Source organism: Lampris incognitus, chromosome 3 (assembly GCF_029633865.1).
Source record: "Lampris incognitus isolate fLamInc1 chromosome 3, fLamInc1.hap2, whole genome shotgun sequence".
NCBI lineage: Eukaryota > Metazoa > Chordata > Actinopteri > Lampriformes > Lampridae > Lampris > Lampris incognitus.
Genome location: NC_079213.1, coordinates 101,888,640 through 101,907,566, shown reverse-complemented (window position 1 = coordinate 101,907,566; position 18,927 = coordinate 101,888,640).

Genomic DNA, 18,927 nt, shown 5'->3' with positions numbered 1-18,927 from the left:
TATTGCTGCTTCATCGAGTCCGGCCATAGTCGGATCTGACGAGACCAGGGCACACACCCCAGCCCCCAGTGGGCAACTGCATCGACACAAAGCTGATGCTTAGATCGCTACACCACCGCGGACCCCTACAGATATCACATTTAATTACATTGTCCTGCCATTTCAGTTGTGCCTCAAAATAGCCTACACATTTGAGCGGAGTAGTGTGGGCATAAGCATAAAATCTCTTTGTCTGTTTTAACTCAGTTCTACATGCAAACACTCGCTTATATAGTTCTTCTCCTATGAAGTTTCTATTACTTCCTGCATCTATGACCCTTTTCAGATTTTGACCATTAACTCCTATTGTTTCTTTACGTTTTGGGTCTACAGGATGTATAAACCCATCTGAATCTGAATCCAAGAGTTCATTCACTGCTCTAACTGGTTTATTCTTGTGAGCTATATTTCCTTCTGCATAATTGTGTATAATGACAAGTCTTCTTACAGTACAGGCATTTTGCTGTCTTTGCTCCACATAGAGATACATCTGCCTGCAGAGCCGGAGAGCCCCTGCAGCTCTAGACCAACAGCAATTTTAGACATACACATACACAATACCCAACATTTTAGATGTACACATGGCTGAATATAAACGACAGATGAAATGCAGTGCTCAAATTATATTTTAACGTTACATCTACTATTTCTGTTCAACCAGGACACTGGTGACTGTATGCACTTGGCAAACTGGCAGTATTATGGTATTTATGTAAGTACGTGAATCATCTCAGTAGACCAGAAAGCTCTGCAGCGGGTCGTCAAGGCAGCCCAGCATATCACTGGTACCCAGCTCCCAGCCATAAAAGACATCTATCACAAACACTGCCTTCAAAGGGGTCTCAGCATCAGCAGAGATCCCAACCACCCCACCATGGACTGTTCTCCCCCCTGAGTTCTGGGTGGCGCAGCAGGAGCCTCAGAGCCAGCACTACCAGGCTCAAAAACAGCTTCTTTCCCCAAGCTGTTGCCCACCTGAACCTGGCTACCCACTGAATGTCTGTGAATATTTTTAAATATTTTGTACTCTTGCTCTTTTTTAACTTATTTTTAGCTTTTGGTCTTCATGTGTGTATATCTTATCCTGTGTTTGCTGTGTCTGTCTTGCACTGTTTGGGGGAAGCCACAGCCCTCATTTAATTTTTAACATGTGCCTGCACATTGTTTTTAATGACAATAAATTGAACTGAATTGTTTGAATTGAATCTTGCGCTGTTCTCTGAGAACGTAAGAGCTAAAACCGGGACACATATAGCCCTAAATAATTCTGAGAATGCTCAGGACACACCTTATGATACTGGGACTGTCCCAGCTAAACCGGGACGTCTTGTTACTATAGCTAGAGAATATGAGCTGCAGAATATATAAATGTTTAAATGCTTTGAAGGCACAATGCTTCAACGTCACTATGGTATGCTCTGTCATTTTAGAGCCACGTCACCCCTAAGTGCAGCAGAAACGCAGTGCTTCTACAGAGATGCTGATCCCGAGAGATGAGCAGAATTTCTTCAGAAAGAGAGGGAGAAAAGGTGGAGAGACTGAGAGAAGGGAAAAAGAAAAAAAATTGCTGACTTCAGTGAGTGTGAGACGATGTCAGCTGGTATACTGAACGTCAGGTAATGTGCCTGATTGAAGAGCCTCTAGCACCAAACAAAAGGTTGGTGCAACCGGACATGGCAAGCTGGAGATACGTTGAAGAACAGATCTGGGCAGTGTCAGCAGGTTACCCCATACGTCTGAGAAAATACATACTTCTAAGTGTAAGTTGAGAATTCTTCTAACATGTTCTGCTATGTAACCATGTTCAAAATTGGCTGCGTAAAAGAGGAGTCTTCCCAAAAGTGACACAACAGTCTTAAAATATGATATTCTAAGACTGTTGTGTCACTCAGTTATACATGCCACTAAAACCCACAGATCCTAGCAGCCTAGCAAATCTTACAACTTGACTCTCTGACATTAAATCCTGGATGTCCAAAAATGTTCTCAAACTTAATGATGTCCGAGGTCATTCTGTTCGGTCCTAAAAATTCCATCAGGTGGTTTGTCAGGTAGTCTTAAGCAGGCTGCTAAGAACCTTGGGGTAATATTCGATGCTAACCTCGGTTTTGATAATAAATCAAACATGTTGTTCAGCCATGCTTTCTCCAGCTCAAGCTAATCTCCAAAATTAGGTCATTTTTATCAATTACCGATCTGCAAAAAGTTGTACATGCTTTTATATATTCTCGGCTTGACTATTGTAATGCACTTTATTTTGGCATCAGCAAGGACTCCCTCCACCGTCTGCAGTTGGCACAAAATGCCGCTGCTCGGCTCATTACTGGGACAAAGAGGCATGACCATATCACTCCTGTGCTTGCCTTCCTACACTGGCTCCCTGTTATATTTCGAATTGATTTTAAATTTTTATTGCTCACTTTTAAGGCTTTAAATGGTCTTGCTCCTACATACATTTCTGATTTACTGACCTGGTATATGCCCCCTCAACCATTAAGATCTGTAGATGGAGCCCTGCTGGTTATTCCCAGGTCTCGGTTTGTCACAAAGGGTGATGAGGCTTTTGCTGTTAGAGCTCCCACACTATTGAAGTCTCTTCCTGTTGAACTAAGACAAACCAAGTCTCTAGCTTCTCTAGCTTCTTTTAAATCTTGTCTTAAAACTTTTCTTTTTATGAAAGCTTTTACAGATATTTGATATTCATTTTTATTTACTCATACTTTTTAATTTTCCTCTTACTTATTAGGTCTTACTCTTATTTTTGCCTTTTCTGGTTTTGTTTCTTTGTAAAGCACTTTGTAATATTGTTTTAGAAAAGGGCTATATAAATAAATGTATTATTATTATTATTTGAGTGTGTGGATACTCTTTTCTTTTTCAGTGGGAGCCAAAATATAACGCAAAAATGTAGCTCTTCTTGCTGCATCCTCTGTCCGAATAGATCCACTGACTCACATAAGTTGGAATCAGTTCATCTGGACACAACGTTTATTGAGACAAACGTTTCTAAGTGACCTCTTCAGTCTCAACTGACTGCAAGTAGCCCCACCTTTATAAACAACAGTGGCACAATGCCCGAAAACAATGATCGGTTTGATATGCAAATTGCCGTGACCATTAACTAGAGTTTCAATGGCCATGTTTACTATTCACAGCAGATTGAGGAATGGTTGCCACCACAGTATTGTAAGATGGTGACAGATGTACTCTTAGCCCCCCCCCCCCCCCGGTTCGGGGATGGTCGTTCCCTCTTCTTCACATAGATGGCCTCCTTGACTCCTCGTTCAAATCAGTGTTCCTCCCTATCAAGGATGTGCACATCCTTATCTTTGAAAGAGTGGCCACTGGCCTGTAGATGGGTGTAGACTGCGGAGTCCTGGCCTGACGTGTTAGCTCTCCTGTTTTGTCCCATCCTCTTGGCCAGCGTCTGATTAGTTTTCCCAGCAATCCTCCTGGCACTTAACAGCGTGCACTATATTGCTCTGTTTATGCCGGGGGGCCCGATCCTTGGGGTGGACCAATTTCGGGCACAGCGTGTTTTGGGGTTTGAAAGCAACTGAGATGCGGTGTTTGGAAACTCCTGCCACATATGGAATCACCACTGGTTAACGCTTAGGCTGCTGTTGTCCTCCTCTCTTTGATCAGCTTGTGCACTGTTTGGACATCTTCCTGGCTTTGACAAATGCCCAGTTAGGATAACCACCCCTTCTCCGGCTGCTGTGTCAGTGGGGACATTGTCAGCTTGGTGGTACAGCGTCCTGATGACTCCTAGTTTGTGCTCCAGTGGGTGATGAGAGTCAAACCTTAAGTACTGATCAGTATGTGTGGGTTTACGGTAAATATCAACAATCAAAAGTCCCCCATCACCAATTGCAATTTCAGTCTAAGAAGGCTAGCTAACCTGTCATTTTTCACATCCTCCCTAGTGAACTTGATGTGGCTGTCAACAGTTAATGTGGTCGGTGAAATGTGGTACATCCTGAGATTTAATTTTAACCCAGGTGTCATCCACAAATCTGAACTAATGGCTAGGTGGTGTCCCTGGATAGGACATCAGAGCCCTCTTTTCCACTTCCTCTTTAAACAAGTTGGCCATTGTAAGTGAGACTAGGGAACCCATAGCACACCCATGCTTCTGCCGATAGTACTGCCCCTGTCTGTGAAGTACATGGACTGAAGACACAGCTTCAGGAGCAGACACACTTGGTCAGTGTTAAGGATGGTCCTATTGCTAAGGTTAGGGTCATTTTTTGATTTCATGTGGACTACCTCCACTGCTTCATCAGCAGGAACACACGTGAAGAAAGACGTAACATCATAAGAGGCCATTGTTTCATCCACCTCCATAATGTTGTCCCTCACCTTATCCACAAAAGCCATAGTGTTCTGAATTTGATGTTCACTACTGCCTACCAATGGGTTAAGAATAGATACCAGAAACTTAGAGATGTTAGATGATGAGTACACATTGCCAATTAAACACTAGTTAATGATCACAGCAATTTGCACATGAAACCAAGTGTTGTTTTCGGTCGTTATGCCACCGAATTTATAAGGGTGGGGATACCTGCAGTCAGTTGAGACTGAAGGAGTCAGTTAGATGAGTGATGAAACCTTTCTCTCTCAATAAACGTTGTGTCCAGATGAACTGTTTCAACTTTCTGTGATTTTCTTACCTGGATTATTGAGCATGCTTGAATACAGATCCACTGACTATTTTGAAAAAATTGTAGGAGTCTTTCCATATCTTGTATTCAGTGTATAAATGCTCCGAGGTTTACTGGGGTTGGTGAGGATAGCTGAGCATCACAGGCGGGTGCTTCTACGGCTGCGTTTGCCTGATCAACCATGGCTCTGGTGAATGCTAACAGCTTGTGCATCACTGGGCTTAATGGCTTGAAAAAGTTTTCAAAAATCAGTTTTCTTGGCAAATGAATGTGAAATCTTTGTTGTTCTGTCTTCTTGCCTTGAGTTTGTTGCAATCCTCATCTTTCGTCACTATAAAATGTTGTTGTTGAATAAAAGAGTAGTCCATAGTTCTTTCACTTGCTTAATTTTCAACGTTTGTCTCAAGTTCAGATGCATTGATGTAGCCATGATGCTGTAGTTCTCCCTCATGCCGTTTCTAAATCACACCTACCTACTCTCGGTCTCGCAATATTAAATCAACTATACTACACCCAGAAACACTCCCTTCAGTATCAGAGAACAACTGCCATCGAATAAGGGAGTTTTGTTTTTGTTTCCGATTTTTCTAAACGGAGCTGAGCGCTATTCAAACCTGCTAATACATTCATTCATTCATTCATCATCAGCTGCTTCTCTGGGGTCGGGTCACAGTGGCAGCAAGCTAAGTAGGGCACTCCAGACGTCCCTCTCCCCAGCAACGCCCTCCAGCTCCTCCTGAGGGATCCCAAGGCATTCCCAGACCAGATTGGACATGTACTCCCTCCAGCGAGTTCTGGGTCTACCCCGGGGTCTCCTCCAGTTGGCCGTGCCCGGAAAACCTCCAAAGGAAGGCGCCCTGGAGGCATCCTAATCAGATGGCTGAACCACCTCAACTGGCTCCTTTCGATGCGCGAGTCAGATGAGCTCCTGGCCCTCTAATGACACAGCACCAGTGTGTGTGTGTTTGCACGTGTGCATGTGTGTGTGTGTGTGTGTGCGCTGAAGGATCTGTTGGCACGGTGGCCCAGGGGTTAGCACTGTTACCTCACATCAAGAAGGTACTTGGTTCGAACCCCAGTCCGTGCCAGGTCCTTTCTGTGTGGACTTTACATATTCTCCCCGGGTCTGTTTGGGTTTACTCCAGGTGTTCTGGTTTCCTCCAACCATCAAAAAGACATGCATGTTAGGAACCCCTGCCTGTGCCCCTGAGCAAGGCAATGGAAAGAAGAACTGGAGTTAGTCCCCAGGTGCTGCAGCTGCCCACTGCTCCTGTACAATAGGATGGGTTAAATGCAGAAGACAAATCTCATTTTAAGAATCCAATTCGTTGTAAGAATACAATGTCACATAAAGTGACTTTCTTTCATTCAAGAAGGAGGGGGCAGGTAGTTTATAGGGAGGCAGCAAAAGGTAGACCTCTATTTTGCAGTGTACATGGTACACACACACAAACATGTGCGTGCGCACGCGTAAACACATACATACACACACACCCGCAAACAGATAAACACATACACACCCTCCATCATCTTCACTAAATGGAGGTTTATTATTATTATTGAGGGGACATCTCTCTCACAGACCAGTGCCGGGGCAAGGCAGTTCTGGCCAGACCCTTTTCTCGAACAGCAAAAAAAAAAAAACCCACGTTATTTAACACTTAATTTCTGCTCTCAGCGGGTGACATCAGTCTGCAAAAAGTAATGTGAGGTGACTACAAAAAAATAACTTCCTTTCTAAAACCCCCCCCCCAAACCTTTCTGAAGGACATCTGTATGGGCCATTAACATACACTATTGTAGCAGGAGCAGAAGTGCCCAGCAAGCAGCTGGGGCCACATGAAGAAGCCACCTACGAAAAAAGAGACAAACAAAATATATTGTCTGTGCTGACGGGGGACGCTAGGTACATGGAGAAGCATGTGTAGTAGTTAATGGCATGTCAGCGGTGGGGAGGAGAGGTCAGAACCAACAACTGCACAGGGAAGGCTTCTTTACTGCATCCCGGCAAACACACTCCCCCACAGCAGAGCCTGTAATAGGGGTGTGTGTCATCACTTTGGAGTGTGTGGAATAAATTCCCACAGCTGGGCCAGCTGGAGGGAGGGCAGGAGAGAGAGAGAGAGAGAGAGAGAGAGAGAGAGAGAGAGAGAGAGAGAGGAGAAGAGAGAGAGAGAGAGAGAGAGAGAGAGAGAGAGAGAGAGAGAGAGAGAGAGAGAGAGAGAGAGAGAGAGAGAGAGAGAGAGAGAGAGAGAGAGAGAGAGAGAGAGAGAGAGAGAGAGAGAGAGATATGGGCCTTTGTGAATCCATAAATAAAATCTGCTGGCTGGTCTTTTTTTTCTCTTCCTCTCTCTCCTTTCATCAGCTATACAGCTTTATGTACATTCCTGCCTTGAAAATGAGGAATAGGGAGGAAGAGAGGATGAGTGCAGAGCCGATTTTTATTCCCCCAATACTGCATCATTAACTGCTGGAGAAAAGACGTGTAGTGGAAGCTTTAGCGATTCTCGGCGTAATCAGGAAAACCAACTAACCAAAGGAGATCGATCAAAACGTTGGACGGCAGCGAACCATTCTCTATGATATTGTGATTCTGCTCGTGTACACTAAGGTTACACCAACGCCCGGTAATCACTAGGTCGCTGCTGTTGTTTGACGCTACAGTCTTACTCATTACACAAACAGAAATCTGAAAAGAAGGAGCGGGCCTATTTGTGCGAACGTCCAGGGCTCACTTTTCCCTCGGACTGAAGACTCCACATGACTAAATAACCTCATGTCGTGTGTTCAGTCAGAGCTGATGTCTTCATTGGACAGCCTAAGCATTTTAACAAGGACAGCCCATCTGTACGGTTTCACTCATTAGCACTTTGGCCTCCTAGGAGAGAGGGGTAATATGGTTGGAGACTCAGAAGACAATAATGGAGAGAGAAAGAGAGAGAGAGAGAGAGAGAGAGAGAGAGAGAGAGAGAGAGAGAGAGAGAGAGAGAGAGAGAGAGAGAGAATACCTTTGGGCCTCGTTGAGATGGACCTCACATTATCCGACCCCAGAGACATAAGAAATCATAATTTGAGGGAAGGTTTTAAAGCCGAGAATAAGCGCGTCAGATGATTCAGCCCTTCCTGAACCTAAACAACTTGCTTTATGCTAAATTAGGGTTTGAAAACAGCCGATAATTAATGCACCTACACACACACGAGCACATGGAAATCCTTTGCAATGTTGCAGCAGGAAGGCTGAGGAATGTGACCAAAAGGCAAGTTTATTGCAAAGTGATAAGCACCTATAATTATGGAGGGGAAGTTAGAAATGTGACCTGATTATGTGAACTAACTGCAACAAAATGCATGAAGGACCAAAGAAGGTCTGTTCACAAAGATGTCCAGCAGCCAAGCATACATCAACCTCTAACATATTCATTTGTTTTTACATTACTTTTACTGTGTTACGATTTCATTTTGCACACACGTTTATCCAAAGTGACGTATATCAACACAAGCATGGATCTAGTCAGGAGGCAAGAACGCAAGTAAGTGCCAAAAAACTAGGTGCAAGTCCAACAGGACATACAGTACTGCTTCAAAGTTTGTGAACCCTTTAGAATTTTCTATATTTCTGCATAAATATGACCTAAAACATCATCAGATTTTCACACAAGTCATAAAAGTAGATAAAGAGAACCCAATTAAACAAATGAGACAAAAATATTATACTTGGTCTTTTATTTGAGGAAAATGATCCAATATTACATATCTGTGAGTGGCAAAAGTATGTGAACCTCTAGGATTAGCAGTTAATCTGAAGGTGAAATTAGAGTCAGGTGTTTTCAATCAATGGAATGACAATCAGGTGTGAGTGGGCGCCCTATTTTATTTAAAGAACAGGGATCTATCAAAGTCTGATCTTCACAACGCATGTTTGTGGACGTGTATCATAGCAAGAACAAAGGAGATTTCTGAGGACCTCAGAAAAAGCACTGTTGATGCTCATCAGGCTGGAAAAGGTTACAAAACCATCTCTAAAGAGTTTGGACTCCACCAATCCACAGTCAGACAGATTGTGTACAAATGGAGGAAATTCAAGACCACTGTTACCCTCCCCAGGAGTGGTCGACCATCAGAGATCACTCCAAGAGCAAGGCGTGTAATAGTCAGCCAGGTCACAAAGGAACCCAGGGTAACTTCTAAGCAACTAAAGGCCTCTCTCACATTGGCTAATGTTAATGACCATGAGTCCACCATCAGGAGAGCACTGAACAACAATGGTATGCATGGCAGGGTTGCAAGGAGAAAGCCACTGCTCTCCAAAAAGAACATTGCTGCCCATCTGCAGCTTGCTTAAGATCACATGGACAAGCCAGAAGGCTATTGGAAAAATGTTTGAAAATCATGACTCTCGGCTCGCTAGCTATTCTATTTCCTCCCCATGTGGAAATGCTGCTGATGTTGGTGGCTACAAAGCCTCCCAATGTACCCATGCGATAACTGGAGGCCAGCTGGCCACCGTTCAAAGCCTGCAACGGAGGAAGACCATCTCTTCCAGAGGTCCTGTACTGTGACCTCCCCGACAGCCAGACTTTAATACCAGGCGGCCACCTGAAGGACGGGCTCTGCTGAGATGATGACACCGACCAAATAAGAGATGGGCTCACAAAACACTTGATCCAGCAACGTTTCTGAAAGTGCAGGTAAGCCGGATAATAGGGAAATTAGAAAGTCAAGGTTGAACATTTTCTCAAGAATTGTCATCAGTTGTTGAGGTCCTGGTGATGTAGGGTAGACTGAGTACAATCAGAAGAAAGGCACGTTATTTTGTCATTGTACAGTTACAACGAAATGTGTTCTCTGCATTTAACCCATCCTATTGTATAAGAGCAGTGGGCAGGTGCAGCGCCCGGGGACCAACTCCAGTTCTTCTTTCCATTACCTTGCTCAGGGGCACAGGCAGGAGTATTAACCCTAACATGCATGTCTTTTTGATGGTGGGAGGAAACCGGAGCATCCGGTGGAAACCCACGCAGACACAGGGAGAACATGCAAACTCCACACAGAAAGGACCTGGTACAGCCTGGGGTTCGGACCCAGGACCTTCTTGCTGTGAGGCAACATTGCTAACCACTGGGCCGCTGTGCTCCCCAATTGAAATACTTATTGCTTTTTGAACTATACACAAAAACTGTCACTGGAAAACAACTGATTTGTCTACATGCGTTTCTTTTATCTGACTACCAATGCAGAATCAACATTTTTCAGCTAGTGTGTACAGACGAATGAATACATGTGTTACAACTGTCCTCACGCCTGTGATTGATGTAACACTCATTTATAATGCAACAAACTAGGTAGGTCAAGTGAAATCAAACTATTCGACGTACATTTTATATTCTTCTGATCTGTCAGTAGCCATAGATTCCCTTTGAAATCGACCACTTCTAAAAAATTAATCACTTTGTGCCATAGTATGAGATAGGCCTATCTCACAAAGAAGAATAATCATTGATTGCACTTGAACTTTTCAGTATATGAGTTAACGAATTGTTCAAGAAATTGAAATGATGTCATACTTTGTTTGCTTGCCTAAGCCCACCAGCTGAATGAATATGAGACTTCAACTCTTGCATGACTTGGAAGAATCTTTTGTGTTTTACTGCTATTATAATACCACACAGCTGTGTCCCACCACCTTGTTCCTTTGGACAGCTTAAAAAAAAGGAGTATCGGGGTGCTCGGATAGCGTAGTGGTCTATTCCATTGCCTACCAACACGGGGCTCGCTGGTTCGAGTCCTCGTGTTACTTCCGGCCTGGTTGGGCGTCCCTGCAGACATAATTGCCTGTGTCTGTGGGTGGGAAGCCGGATGTGGTTATGTGTCCTGGTCGCTGCACTAGCGCCTCCTCTGGTCGGTCGGGGTGCCTGTTCGGGGGGAAGGGGAACTGGGGGGAAAAGCGTGATCCTCCCACGCAGTACGTCCCCCTGGTGAGGCTCCTCACTGTCAGGTGAAAAGAGGCGGCTGGCGACTCCACATGTATCGGAGGAGGCATGTGGTAGTCTGCAGCCCTCCCCAGATTGGCAGAGGGGCTGGAGCAGCGACCGGGACGGCTCAGAACAGTGGGGTAATTGGCCGGATGCAATTGGGGAGAAAATGGGAGGAAAAATCCCCCCCTCCCCAAAAAAAGTATCCATACATTTGACAAAACGTTATTTTTTAGTGGACAGATCAAAGATCACGATTACCTTTGTTTTATTTCAGGGTCGAGTAGGCAAAATGATCTATCCAAAATGAAAACAAGGTAAGAAAGTCAAAACTTGACACCGAAAACAGACTTTGTTCACTGTTTTCAGAGCAGAGATCGGCACGTTGGGGAGATTTCACACACTCCCAAGAGGACAATATCACACGTGTACAGAGCAAATATAGTTCCAGTTTGCATCACAAATATGAAGAGCTTTGCGTACAACGGTGCTCCTGTTACAACCGTACGTGGCCTACCCTACATTTTCGTTATTTACTTATTTATATGGGGGCCCTTTTCACCTTTATTAGACAGTGATAGCAAAGAGGTAGACAGGAAATGAGGAAGAGAGAGGCATGACATGCAACAACGGTCATTGGCTGGAATTGAACCGGCAATGGTGGCAACCATGTGGCCATGTGGTATGAGCTGTAACCATTCAGCCACATTTTGGGTAAATGCGTCTCTCTTCCGTGTAGCGTTTCTCTACTGGATGATCCTCCTGACATTTCACGGTGAAAACAATTTTAACATGGAATTTATTTGCTAACAATAAATCATCTGTCCATTTTATCACCAGTCATAAATACAATGTTTATGTACACGGATAGCAGCTCTGAGAAACGATGCACATCGGACACACACGGAGTTGTATGCCAGCACTCAAACTTACTCATATACTAGTCATATACTGTATGACAAATTACTCACACTTACTCATACTGTCTAGCGCCATGTCCACACTAATCCAGAAGAAAAAGGAAAATGCCATTTTCATGTTAAGAACAGGTAGAATGTTTTCTGGCCACATTATGAGCATGCATAAAGACATGTTGTGGTGGACACTAGGGGCTATGCCTCTCACCCAGCAGGACTGTGAGCTGGGGGCGTGGTTTACGTTCCCGGGCCTGCCGGTGCAGGGTTGTTCCTGCTGCAGTTGGTTTTTGGAGTTGAGGAATAAACAGCAAACTCGCCTTGGTCTCCTGTGTTTTTTCCTCATTCCTGCCACAATGTCAACATTAGTGTTTTTTTTTCTTTTCTCTTCTTTGGACCCCCCCCCACCCCACCTTTTCTCCCCAATTGTATTCGGCCAATTACCCCAATCTTCCGAGCTGTCCCGGTTGCTGCTCCACCCCCTCCACCGATCCGGGGAGGGCTCCAGACTACCACATGCCTCCTCCGATACATGTGGAGTCGCCAGCCGCTTCTTTTCACCTGAAAGTGAGGAGTTTCGCCAGGGGAACGTAGTGCATGGGAGGGTCATGCAATTCCCCCCAGTTCCCCCTCTCCCCTGAACAGGCGCCCCAACCGACCAGTGGAGACACTTGTGCAGCGACCGGGATAAATACCCACATCTGGCTTCCCACCTGCAGGCACGGCCAATTGTCTGTAGGAACGTCGGATCAAGCCGGAGGCAACACGGACACGCCATCCAGCGACACATTAGCCTTTTTAGATCAATTTTGAAATGCTGCCGAACCAATAGAACCTGCAGTCTCTTCTGTGCAGTGTGCACACATGACTTGACAGCAGTTTCATGACATTTCTGCCAAAGCAGCCCCCTGTCATCTTCATCATCCTTTTTGAAAAATTCAAGTGTTCCCTGTTCACACAACAATGCAGGTTTACAAAAAAAAAAATTTTCCCCTCCTTTTACTCCCCAATTGTACCCGTCCAATTACCCCACTCTTCTGAGCTGCCCCGTTGTTGCTCCAGCCCCTCTGCCGATCCGGGGAGGGCTGCAGACTACCATGTCTCCTCTGATACATGTGGAGTCGCCAGCCGCTTCTTTTTACCTGAACGTGAGGAGTTTTGCCAGGAGGATGTAGCACATGGGAGGATCACGCTATTCCCCCCAGTTCCCCCTCTCCCCTGAACAGGTGCCCCGACCAACCAGAGGAGGCGCTAGTGCAGCGACCAGGACACATACCCACATCTGGCTTCCCACCCGCAGACACGGCCAATTGTGTCTGTAGTGACATCCGACCAAGCCGGAGGGAACACAGGGATTCAAATTGGTGATCCCCATGTTGGTAAGCAAGGGAACAGACCGCCACGCTACCCAGACGCCCGGAGTTTTCAAATTTATCCCCTGTGAAGAGCATTTTCATAATGATAGATCTTTGGTGGTCAAAAATGCTGGTTTAGTATGAATGGAAGGCCAAAACAGGGAAGAAAAGATGCAAACTTGTTTTCTAATATCCATATTAGCGTGGACGACTCTTAAGGCAACCCTTCATCATTAAGGTCTCAGAATACGCTTCGATTTAAGTGAACCACGCAGGGCTTCCTTCCTTTGCTGTCCGACCTCCCACGGTGAAATAAGAAGTCCAGAGGAGGTTTCATGTAGTGGAAGTCTGAAAGAGGACGAGGTCACGTCAGGTGAAGTCTTTAGTTGTACAAGTGTCTGACTGGACCAAAATGTTAGTTCTCAGCCTTCCAACACGTAGTGACCAAATAGATATCATGTGAGGTGTCAAACACGGCTGTCATTCTCAGAACAGCGTACTTGGTCAACTTTAAAATCAGATCCCAAAACTACAGCCCCCCTTATCCCTGTCATTGCATTGTCTGTTCACTAACCTCACCCCTGCGGTATCTGTAGAAGAATAAAACAAAGCAGGGGGGCATCCGGATAGCGTGGTGGTCTATTCTGTTGCCTGCCAACATGGGGATCGCTGGTTCGAATCCCCGTGTTGCCTCCGGCTCGGTCGGGTGACCCTACCAGACACAATTGGCCGTGTCTGTGGGTGGGAAGCCGGATGTGGCTATGTGTCCTGGTCGCTGTATTGGTGCCTCCTCTGGTCGGTCGGGGTGCCTGTTGGGGGAGGGGCGGGGTTGGGTGGGGTGGGGGGGGACTGGGGGGAATAGCATGATCCTCCCACACACTACGTCCCCCTGGTGAAACTCCTCACTGTCAGGTGAAAAGCAGCAGCTAGCGACTCCACGTGTATTGGAGGAGGCATGTGGTAGTCTGCAGCCCTCCCTGGATCAGCAGAGGGGGTGGAGCAGCGACCAGGACGGCTTGGAAGAGTGGAGTAATTGGCCGGGTACAATTGGGGAGAAAAAGGGAGAAAAAAAAGAAGAATAAAACAAAGCATCTGAGGTTTGTACAACCTAACACACGCCTGCAGACAGAGACAAAACTGTTTTGACAGTTTTGGTTTGAGTTAATGACCAGAATTTAAGGAGGATTAAAGTTAGTAACCCAGTCATTAAAGATCCCACAATAACGATCTCTAACGTTTTGGACAAAAACGTTTAGCACAGGCATTAAGTCTAGTGTGTGTTTTTGGCATATTGTCTTTGACGTATTGCTTGTGAGTTACAAGGTGATTTGTAATCAACATGTGATGAACATGACTTTGAATTTCTCGTTTTACTGAAGTACTGAACTTTAGAGCGGATAAAAGGCAGATGGCAGAATGTTCACACAAGTGAACCTGTGGTTTGACAAATGCACTTTCCATATGCTTGGATTAAAAAAAAAAAGGAAAAAAGAAAAGAAAAAGAAAATCACCTCCAGGGACGATGTTAGACGCCTCATTCCTTTTAACAGCTTCCACCCCCTCATCCCTCTCCTCATTATCATCAAATGAAAACACACGAGTCTCGAATCTGAAGCCTTTTTTCTCGTGGTAGTGTGTTAAATAGTCACTTCAAGGACTTCTTCCTGCTAAGCAGTGAGATGTAAGATCTTGTCAAAGGAAGTTGAGATGCGATGAGACGATTGGTGGTAGCCGAGGCGGTCCAGCGTCCGAGGCCTCCCAGATAAATGTTGGTTATGAGGGCAGAGCGGGAGGACCCAGCAAGGAGACGTGGAAACCAAAACAAACAGGGGAGAAGCAAATCTGGTGGTTTGCTGGCTGTTTTACGACGCGGTTTGTCATATTCCTGCATCATTTCAGGCCTCTGCCACCAGAGACTTCATTACAGCTTAGTGCGCAACAATGCGTTAAAAGGTAGCTGTCATTGCATGACCTCTCATCAGGGATCAAGAGGTATCTCCGACCAGGGGTTTTCAATCTGTGGGTCACAGCAGGGGGCTAGTTGGGTCACGGGGTTCCTGCGGTAAACACATTTTGTATGGAGACTACACATTTGTTTTATTTTTTTGTGATCAAATTCCTGATTTATTTCCAAATAGAACAGAAAATATTTATTTTCAAAAATTTTAGTCAATACAACCAATGCAATTTTGATATTTTTAATTTTAATTAACAATTAAATAAAGTATTTTTTTAAAAATGTAAAAAATAAACAATGAAATTATCAATAATTAAAAAATTAAAACGTACATTTAATACAATTAAATTAACTTAAATTTAATTTAAATTTTAATAAAAAAATACAAGGATTGTAAGTTATGTCACTTTTTGACAGGAAATTATAATTTATTTCTTATTTTAGGGCACAAAATTTTTGGTGTGTCACGGTTTGAAAAGTCAAGTTTGGGCCAAAAAGTTGGGAAGCCCTGAGTTGAAATAGCAAAGACACACACACACACACACAGACACACACATACACACACTCATACTCATACTTTGACTTATGTACATTCATTTGCTTGGAGGCTTACACTAACCTTAACATAACCCCAATGAAGACAGAAACCATTTTACACCATGCTGAATAATTGCAGTGAAACCAAACCAAATTTGGTCCCCAATTAGACATGCCGTCCCCAATAAACTGGTTTGAAGTCCAAAATTTGCCCCAAAATTTGGTGGCCTATGACAGAAACACGCATGCGCACACACACATGCGCGCACACACACACGCGCGCACACACACATGTACGTCTTGGGCAGTGCTATGATTCTAGGATTATATTACATGAAGTATGCCAACTGACGTGAATCAGGACGGATTAGGTTGGAAACTTATGCTGTATTAAACTACATAACTCTTTCTGCCATAGGCTGAACTGAACTCAAAGGAAATCAAGATTTCCTGACTTGAAAAGTTACGGCATCTCTGTATATACAAAGATGTGATGTGTTCCTTGATGAATATTTTCTGTAAGGATTGTCTGCTCTGACCTGTCGAGAGGCCACACTTCACACATTATACCTGTGTTTTTGTACCTCGAGGCAGCTTTAAGTCCATCTACTCTTTCCAGCACAAAAGAAAAACAGAACAGGTGTTCACCAGTTCCTGGGCAGGATGGGCTTAACAGCATGTTTACCTCGTTTTCCCTCCGCTCTCGCTGAGCAGATTCATGACCCGCAGTTTGCCAGCTGAGAGAGAAAGTCTTCAGGGAAAAGCTATGCAATATGGAAATTAGTGTTGGATGCCAAGCAGAAACTTACTTGACAAATTACCGTTTCCCCAATGTTTTCCCCACAAATAGTTGTTTTAATGAACCTTAAAAAACTCACAAAGGAGTCAAGTGTCCACCCTTAAGCAGCTTACAAATACGACAGGCTCCCTAAGAGGCATCATTAGAGCAAATCGGTCAATACAGGCTGTTTGCAAAGTATGTGGAGCAGCCTCATACTGCAACACACAGCATGTGGATTATAATCAGGTTTGACCAATGAACCTGAAAATATAAACTTTTTATACTACATGCGATCCGTTTCACTCACATGGCAAAACAAGCATGGGAAAATATGCCGCCTTAAAAAAGTCACAACACCGACAGACAGATAGATAGATGAATAGATACACAGATAGATAGACGAATAGACACACAGATAAACAGAGAGACAGACAGATTGATGAATAGACAGAAAGACAGACAGACATAGATGAATAGACAGACAAATGAACAGACGGACAGATGAACAGCTACAGACAGACAGACAGAAAGATAAACAGACAGACATAGATGACTAGACAGACAGACAGACAGACAGATGAACAGATACAGACAGACAGACAGACAGAAAGATGAACAAAGACAGACAGACAGATAGAGCGATAGATAGATGAATAGACAGACAGATAGACAGACAGAGATAGACAGATGAACAGACAGACAGACACATGAACAGACAAACAGACAGACAGATAGACAGACAGATATATGAAAATACAGACAGATGAACAGACAGAGATAGATGAACAGACACAGACATATGAACAGACAGACAGACACATGAACAGACAGACAGACAGATAGACAGACAGATATATGAAAATACAGACAGATGAACAGACAGAGATAGATGAACAGACACAGACATACGAACAGACAGACAGACACATGAACAGACAGACAGACAGACAGATATATGAAAATACAGACAGATGAACAGACACAGACATACGAACAGACAGACAGACAGACAGACAGACAGACAGATAGATGAATATACAGAGACAGACAGATGAATAGACACAGACAGAGATGAACAGACAGATTAACAGATAGATGAATAGACAGACAGGTGAACAGACAGACAGACAGACGAATATACAGAGACAGATAGATGAATAGACAGATAGATGAACAGACAGAGATGAACCAACAGATGACTAGACAGACAGATACATGAATAGACAGATAAATAGACAGACAGACAGATGAACAGGTACAGACAGACAGACAGACAGAAAGATGAACAAAGACAGACAGACAGATAGATGAATAGACAGACAGACAGACAGACAGACAGATAGATGAATAGACAGACACAGATCAACAGACAGACAGAGATAAACAGATGAACAGACAGACAGACACATGAACAGACAAACAGACAGATAGATAGACAGATAGGTGAATATACAGAGACAGACAGATGAATAGACACAGACAGACAGACAGACAGACAGACAGACAGATGAACAGACAGTCAGAAATAGATGAATTGACAGACAGATAGATGATTAGACAGACAGATGAACAGCTACAGACAGAAAGATGAACAGACAGACATAGACGAACAGGCAGACATACAAATGAACGGATACAGACAGACAGAAAGATGAACAAAGACAGACAGATAGATGAATATACAGACAGATAGAGCAATAGATAGATGAAGACAGACAGATCAACAGACAGACAGAGAGATAGACAGACGAACAGACAGACACATGAACAGACAAACAGACAGAGATAGACAAACAGACAGACAGATATATGAAAATACAGACGGACGAACAGACAGACAGATAGATGAACAGAGATGAACCAACAGATGACTAGACAGACAGATACATGAATAGACAGACAGATGAATAGACAGACAGACAGATAATGTGTATCTCACAGGACAGTCACATGTTCATTCTTCCACAGCCACAAGAGGGATGGAGAGAGTCTGTTTCAGATTGAACAAGGTTTTCTGATGGATGTGTAATAAATAAACAAATAGCTGCCTTACGCTACCGTTTCCTGTCTCACATATTAGGGTTCTGTTTCATTCCACAAAATGAGGTTTTCATTTTGTTCCTAACTCCCACCTGAAGTTAAGATGAAGAACCCGATTCAGATTACATTATATTCACATCCCAGTTTTCATGCAGCAAATGTGATTCCACTGCCATTTATGGCATTTCTTTTAATCAAATAAAGTTTGGCATTTAGAACAAGCATGAAGAGTTTTATGCGAATACTGGGAATTTTATTCAATATTTTCTGTTTCCATCAAGTCCTATATAATTCAAAATGACAAAATCCACAAACATGGATATAAGTGTGGTTGTTGTGTTGTCCCGTATGAAGACGCCCAGACAGGAAGTGGCCCTTTGCGCTGTTCTCGTGGTTTTCTACACTACGTTTCAGTTTTTTTCTTTTTGTACTTTGGAAGGAAGGGGCCAGAAACCTTGTTTTCCTTTTATCATTTTATATTTTATGGAGCAGCTGTGGATCCTACAGCCCAATGCGTTTTATGGTTGGCTCAGATGTTGCTGTTTCCTTTTGTTTTCCTCTTTATTGGTTTAATACTTTCTATAGTTTGGTGTTCTTCTGAAAATGAACTTTATTTTGTCTTCTGACCCTCCCAAACTCAGGTTGCCATATCAACCTCATGTCAA